General features: G+C 39.2%; 1 non-coding gene across 1 annotated transcript in view; it reads right to left on the bottom strand.

The window, feature by feature from the left end:
* Positions 1–472, bottom strand: part of LOC147065768 (small subunit ribosomal RNA) — a 1,944-nt gene extending 1,472 nt beyond the window's left edge. The window contains exon 1 of the ribosomal RNA XR_015071860.1: positions 1–472. This exon is cut by the window's left edge and continues 1,472 nt beyond it. This is a non-coding gene — a ribosomal RNA (small subunit ribosomal RNA).
* Positions 473–8,162: the final 7,690 nt, after the last annotated feature.

Below are 8,162 nucleotides of genomic sequence, written 5' to 3'. Positions count from 1 at the left end.
GAGTGGGTAATTTGCGCGCCTGCTGCCTTCCGTGGATGTGGTAGCCGTTTCTCAGGCTCCCTCTCCGGAATCGAACCCTGATTCCCCGTTACCCGTGACAACCATGGTAGTCGCATAAACTACCATCGACAGTTGATAAGGCAGACATTTGAAAGATGCGTCGCCGGTGCTAGACCGTGCGATCAGCTCAAAGTTATCTAGAGTCATCTCGAAGAGCGACGGACGACGCGAGCGCCGACCGCCGATTGGTTTTTGATCTAATAAAAGCATTCCTCACGTTCCCGTTCAGAATTACGTTTGCATGTATTAGCTCTAGAATTGCCACAGTTATCCAAGTAACTGTGTACGATCTAAGGAACCAAAACTGATATATTGAGCCATTCGCGGTTTCACCTTAATTAGGCTCATACTGAGACTTGCATGGCTTAGTCTTTGAGACAAGCATATGATTACTGGCAGGATCAACCAGGGAGCTGCTCTGCGAGGCCGCGGGCGCGCGCGCACTGGGCGCGCCGACACCCGCGATCCACACGTCACACGCGAACGCGCACCGGAGTCACCCGGCGGGCGACGCTGGCTCTCTCTTTCGATTTTTAACGTGCCGACGCACGAGATACAACGGATTGTATGCATACATACGCACAGAGCACGAGATCGTGCTCCGCGTTTCTCAATTTCCCATCGTAAAACGTGCACACCGAAAACGCACGCCGTCGGCGCGGTAAACGGAGCGACGGAGGCTGAAACGCCGTCCGCCGTCACTCGACAGGATGATTCTGCTAGCGCGGAACTCCAGAGTGATGCGATCGCATAGGCCGCGGCGACGAAATATAATCGCACGCCGGGTGAGTGTGTCTCGTCTCGCAAATGTACCGCCGACGCGGCCGAATGGCCGCCGCAGTTTGCGAACGCCGTGAAGGAAGTCTTGTCAAAGACGACAACCCACTGCTATACGATGGATGAGGGGAGAGACCCAGACGACAACAACAACGAATACGGACACGGCAATGTTGGGTAGCGCAATAATCCGTCGCCATTATTTTATCGTACAGTTCTCTCCTGCGTACATTTTCCCTCACACATTATAGTGTAAACGCGGCGCACTACCGGCCGCGTAACCGAAATAACACTACAAAAGGCGAAGGTGACGATTCTCTTTAGGTTTAATCTTTCATTTGAAATTTCGAATTGCGAATTGCGAATATATATTTTGGTAATTTGGATAATTTTTTTTTTTTAATTTCAATTTTTTTTTTTTTTTTTTTTTTTCATCCATCATTATGAATGATATAAAACCATTGAAATAAATATCATTATGAGAACGTTATATTACGCTCGCCACCGAACGGTCGAGGGTGGGCTGAAATGCCGATACGACGCAAATATAGCTTGCCAGGCGGACGCGGTCTCGTACTTCGTCTCGTACGGTCTCGTCTCGGTCTCGTACTTCGTTCGCAAACCGTCAAGAGTGCCAAACAAAATGTAGCATAGCATTGATAAAGCGCCGCACTACCGACCGCGTGACCGAAATATCACTACAAAAGGCGAAATTGACGATTCTCTTTAGGTTTAATCTTTCATTTGAAATTTCAAATTGCGAATTGCGAATATATATTTTGGTAATTTGTTTGGTTAAATTTTTTTTTTTAAATTTCTAATTTTTTTTTCCATCATGATAAGATATGATGTATGAAAAAAAAAATTAGGTTATATTATGTTAGGTTAGGTTAGGTTAGGTTAGGTTAGGTTAGTTTAGGTTAGATTAGGTTAGTTGAGGTTAGGTTAGTTTTTGTTTAGGTTAGGTTAGGTAAGGTTAGATTAGGTAAGGTTAGGTTAGGTTTAGCTTAGGTTAGGTTGTGTTAGGTAAGGTAAGGTTATGTTAGGTTATGTTAGGTTAGGTTAGGTGAGGTGAGGTTAGGTCAGGTTAGCGAAAGAACGTAGTCGACGAGAGCGCCGCTTTAAGCGAGCCATGGGCCCTCCTGGCTAGCTAAATCTGCGTCCCGCCGGCATCGTCTACTTGACATGCCGGAGGGACGCAGATTTAGCTAGCCAGGAGGGCCCATGTCTCGCTAAAAGCTGCGCTCTCGTCGACTACGTCCGTTCGCTGACCTGACCTAACCTCACCTCACCTAACCTAACCTAACATAACCTAACATAACCTTACCTAACCTAACACAACCTAACCTAAACTAAACCTAACCTAACCTTACCTAATCTAACCTTACCTAACCTTACCTAAACAAAAACTAACCTAACCTAACCTAAACAAAAACTAACCTAACCTAACTTAAACTAACCTAACCTAACCTAAACTAACCTAAACAAAAACTAACCTAACCTAAGCAAAAACTAACCTAAACAAAAACAAACCTAACCTAAACAAAAACTAACCTAACCTATCCTAAACAAAAACTAACCTAACCTAACCTAATCATACCTAACGTGACCTAACCTAACCTAAACTAACCAATTTTTTTTTTCATACATCATTTATTATTATGATGAATACCATAAAAAAATATCAATATCATATCGTTATAGGGCATAAACGTGATCAACGAGCGTGTCACTGATCATTTTAAATGCGCCCGATACGCCTCACCTGAAAGAATATTTCATTGTCTTCATTTCGACGTTCAACATAGGAATAGGTAAGTAAAGCGCGAGGGCGAGTTCTAGCGGTAAAATTTGATGTTAAAATAATTTTTCATTATTTTTCATCCAACATATATTATTATGATAGATATCATATACCGTTGACATGTCGATAACATAATATCGTCATAATACGCACGCCGCCGAACGCGGCGAGAGTCGGACGTGAAGTGCACGATGCACGACGATTAAGCTCGCCAGGCGGGCCACGTGTCGCGCTCTAAGCGGCCCTCTCGTGCGTCGTCGACGGCCGAAACGGCGATGTCTCGCTTTAAACGGCGCTCTCGTCGACGACGTTCGTTCGCAGACCTAACCTAACCTAAACTAACCTAACCTAACCCAAACACAAAAACTAACCTAACCTAACCTAACCTTACCTAACCTAACCTAAGCTAATTTAAATAAAAAAAAAAAAAATCTTTTTTTTTACATCCATCATATTATTAACATTATATATATATATAACGAAGAATTAAAAAAAAAAAAAAAAAAAAAAAAAAATTAAAATAAACCTTACCTAATAACACACCCTCAATAGCACGACACAAATCTGGCTAGCTCACTTGTTAGTGCACGTACCATAGGGTGGTTATTAAATGTTTATAGTTTTTTTTTGGAAAATGTATACAATGTGAATTAAAGTCTTAAAGAAAATATTAAAATCTGTTTATTTATTTATTTTGTTATAACACGGTTTTTATCATTTAAAACATTTCAGGGTTTATACATCTAATTTTTACTTTATATAAAAAGGATTATTTATTTAGGAACTTATTTTTTTAATATTCAATTGATAATTTTTACTTATTTAGTTATTAACTGGCACGCCATAAAGGAGCGTGGGTTTTATACTATATTCCTAGAGGAGCCGAATCGAACTCAACTATCCTATCAGAAGAGCGAAATCGAACTGATCTTAGACTAATATACTTTTGAATTGACGCACTCGATCTCGGGAGAGGCCTTATTTTTTTAAAGGCTGTCCCCCTTCAGAGGCACCACCTAATTAGCAGTGCGATCGCGCGTATTATTCCTTAACATTTAATTTGTTATAAACTCTTATTCTAATCTATAAACAATTAGGTAAAATTATTTAAAGCATAATTACGGAAGAAAGCTATGTAGAAAGTTAAGTATTTAAGAAGTTATTTCAATTTCCAAATTATAAAAACATATCTCCCGCCGAAAATTGTCTCTTTGTTTAGAATCGGTGTGAGCGGTGCACACACACTATCAAAATAGTCCCGATTCACGCATATCGAGTGATTGACAGAATACGTAGTGCAGTGCGTGTATTATTTTAAATTTACAGATTTTATTTAAACACGTTATTTATTTTAAATTATAAAATGCAGCTACTGAATTTAATTATACAAAACAAAACTACTGAGTTTAATAGTAACCCTCTTCGGTAATTTTGCTATACATATTATTATATTTTAATCCTCGCTTACATTTATTTATCTCAATTCTCATTTACTCCGGCATTCATCTCCTTTATAGTATAACAATTTTACATCTTCCTCACATACCAGTATACATATTTATTATTAAGATATTTCTTTATTTAAAACTTACGTGCTAGGTACATACCATATTATTTGAAATCATAATTAAACAATTTAAATATTTACTTAATCTATTGACTCCATTCGTCACCTCGCATACTTGTTTCAATTTCCCAAATTCTTCCCACCTAGTGTACACCAGGGGCTCTATGTTAGAACTTGCGAGTGCAAGCTTCCCGGTCGAGATGACGTCATATGACATCATTATGACGTACTACCGGAGTGATAATAGCATTCGAGAAAATAGCGAGTGGTCAGACAGCGGCGCTATTCATTGTCACCATACACATATAGGTGTATCATAATAAAATTTTCTATGGTTATTCTGTGCGCGGTCGGCATGCCTCGAGCGTGACGTCACAATTACGTCATCTCGTCTGGTGCCACACGAGACGAGAGTTAGGAAATCGCGGTGCAGTGCATACACAGGGCGAGGACTTAAACTGAAATAGAAAGATAGATTGACGATTTTCCAAGGGATTTTAGTTACGAGTTTTATAAAGCCGCCGGGGTAAAGATTAGGTGACAATGTTTGGGCCATCAAATATATATTATATTATCATAGATATTTAAACGGTATTTTATGTTGGTGTTAATTCGCCCCTAATTTTTGATGCACAAACGTCGATCCTAATCTCACGGCCACGTGCTTTGTCCCTTGGACGATCGTCATTTCTTTTTATTTTATTTTATTTCTTTTTGAGCGTCGGTCGCGTCCTTTGTTGACGTCGAGCTCTTCTTTTCACTGGGTGAATAAGTGTTGTGTCAAGAGGGACTGTACCCGTCGGTACAGTGGTTGTCCTCTGGCGAGAGGCGTCTAAGGCAATTTTCACCTCACTAAGCGGTATATCATCGTCAGTCAATCCTTCTACGTCAGGTACCTTTGTCAAGGAGAGATTATGGTTAGTTGTCCCGGTTTCGAACCCGGTTACCTGCCCCTCTTCCCCACAAGATTCCGAGGACGTTTCTGGAGTCCTGATTCTTTTCCAATTTCTCACTACTTTGTCACTTTTTGACGTCGACGCTTCACATGTCCTTCCAGTTGCATCATCATGTCCCAGGGACAAATCATTTGTAGACTCGTCACGATACGGCGACGCAGGCGGGGAGTGTACAGTTCCCTGCGCTATGTCGTGTCCAGTGGTCGTGTCTCGTCTTGTAACGATGTCCTGAGTATCAGGTACTTCCTGAAGGGATGTGTTCTGTGCCTCCGTGTTATCTTCCTCTTCTTCTTCATCGGTATTAATATGCTCCAGTTCTGGTACAATCGGCGGGTAATACTTGCGTAAGTGGTCCACGTGGAACTTAAAAGGTCTGCCCCGACGCAATACGTAGTACGATACCCGACCTACCTTCCATATAATTTTATGAGGCCCCGACCAACGAGGGTCAAGGCCCGAACTCGCCCCTGGCCTCGACTTTGGAACTTCTTATATTTCACACTTTTATTTCCTATATTCTTTACATGTACGCTACTGTCAATCTTCTCAATATATTCACCACTGTTCTTGTTTAAATCAGATATCGATGCGTTATTCTTAATTATATCTAAACACTTCACACTATTTCTTTCATTAATATTTTTTTCAAATGTCAAGCACGTTATTCCTTTCTTTGAAACCAGCCGATGGTAACATAATCGCTTTATTTAGATGTGGAGTCATATACAAAGACGAATTTAATTGTTCTTGACTTGTAATATTTCGTAAATCACTCATTTCACAAGATGAGCTGTCACTGAAATCTAGATGCGTAACATTTTTATGCGTTGATTTATCGAACGATGGCATTTTCGATGTTTTGTTTTTTGTAGTCTTGTTATCTTGAATATTTCTACATTTATTATACACATCTATTTTATTAGAATTAATTACCTGAAAGGTTTTCAACGGATTATACTTAAAGTATTTATTCAACTTTGCATAAGGCATTTGTATATTCTGTGAAGGACAAAGAGAATATTTGTTTACAGTTTCGTTTGGCGTTTCAAAATTTTTACGCGCCATAATATGAGATTGTTTTTCTAATTTTATCAGCCCAGTCTCGGGATATAAACAATAACTTACGGTTTTTCTGTGGGAATTCTCTCCAACGGCCGCATCGCGGAAGTCACGTACACCTTTTTTTTCTGACATTCTACATTCATTCAACCTTTCACACTTATTAATATTTTTATCTTTAAGTAACTTATTATTTAAACAAACGTCGGCGAGCAATACCTGTGATTTTACATCTCTTTCTTTTGAATTTACATTATTATTTTTAAAATAGGTATTGACATTGTCCGTCGAAGTATTGTTTCTATTTTCTAATATACCACTTAACTTCACAGGCTTTTTAAGAAAGTTACTATGACACTTTACACTAGTAGACTTTGGAAGAAAGTTCTCAAACGTATCGCCGTCATGTGGGGAGACATCAGCAGCGTCCGGGCTCCTAACCTTGACTCGGAGGCGGTGACCAGGCCCTGCGTCGTCTCCTCATTGTTGTGACTGGTCTTCTCGTCTTGATGCTTCCTGGTTCCTTCTCCAGGCTGGATAGTCCGGGCACGTGTAATACTCGTAGTACCCGTTCCTGCAGATTTGGCACGGCCGGGTTCCACACTCGCAAGGCATTAGAAGTCTGCCACTTAAGAATCCCCTTCCTCCAATCTCCATAAATCCTTCGAAATCGGACCAGCCAGATTGGCCCACTCGTAACTGGTCTCCTTCATTTAGAAGCTCGATGGTCTGATGTCCAGTCATAGCGGAACAGTTCCTAATTTTGAAATATGAGTCAGCACCTCCTCCTCCAAAAGGTTGGGGTCCTCCGAATTATTTTTGGCCATGGTGCGAGTCTTGGAGCGCGTTAGCATTTATACACATTTATTATTATATTAATTTTTTTTTTTTTTAATATTTGCGTTTTACCAGGTCATGGTTCCGGAAGAAGCCATGCACTTCCTCAGCCCCACGTTGGGCGCCAAAATAACACACCCTCAATAGCACGACACAAATCTGGCTAGCTCACTTGTTAGTGCACGTACCATAGGGTGGTTATTAAATGTTTATAGTTTTTTTTTGGAAAATGTATACAATGTGAATTAAAGTCTTAAAGAAAATATTAAAATCTGTTTATTTATTTATTTTGTTATAACACGGTTTTTATCATTTAAAACATTTCAGGGTTTATACATCTAATTTTTACTTTATATAAAAAGGATTATTTATTTAGGAACTTATTTTTTTAATATTCAATTGATAATTTTTACTTATTTAGTTATTAACTGGCACGCCATAAAGGAGCGTGGGTTTTATACTATATTCCTAGAGGAGCCGAATCGAACTCAACTATCCTATCAGAAGAGCGAAATCGAACTGATCTTAGACTAATATACTTTTGAATTGACGCACTCGATCTCGGGAGAGGCCTTATTTTTTTAAAGGCTGTCCCCCTTCAGAGGCACCACCTAATTAGCAGTGCGATCGCGCGTATTATTCCTTAACATTTAATTTGTTATAAACTCTTATTCTAATCTATAAACAATTAGGTAAAATTATTTAAAGCATAATTACGGAAGAAAGCTATGTAGAAAGTTAAGTATTTAAGAAGTTATTTCAATTTCCAAATTATAAAAACATATCTCCCGCCGAAAATTGTCTCTTTGTTTAGAATCGGTGTGAGCGGTGCACACACACTATCAAAATAGTCCCGATTCACGCATATCGAGTGATTGACAGAATACGTAGTGCAGTGCGTGTATTATTTTAAATTTACAGATTTTATTTAAACACGTTATTTATTTTAAATTATAAAATGCAGCTACTGAATTTAATTATACAAAACAAAACTACTGAGTTTAATAGTAACCCTCTTCGGTAATTTTGCTATACATATTATTATATTTTAATCCTCGCTTACATTTATTTATCTCAATTCTCATTTACTCCGGCATTCATC

This window comes from Rhyacophila brunnea, unplaced genomic scaffold (genome assembly GCF_057557595.1).
Source record: "Rhyacophila brunnea isolate RB1 unplaced genomic scaffold, BYU_Rbru_1.0 scaffold_6, whole genome shotgun sequence".
NCBI lineage: Eukaryota > Metazoa > Arthropoda > Insecta > Trichoptera > Rhyacophilidae > Rhyacophila > Rhyacophila brunnea.
This window is presented reverse-complemented; position numbering and strand designations above follow the sequence as displayed.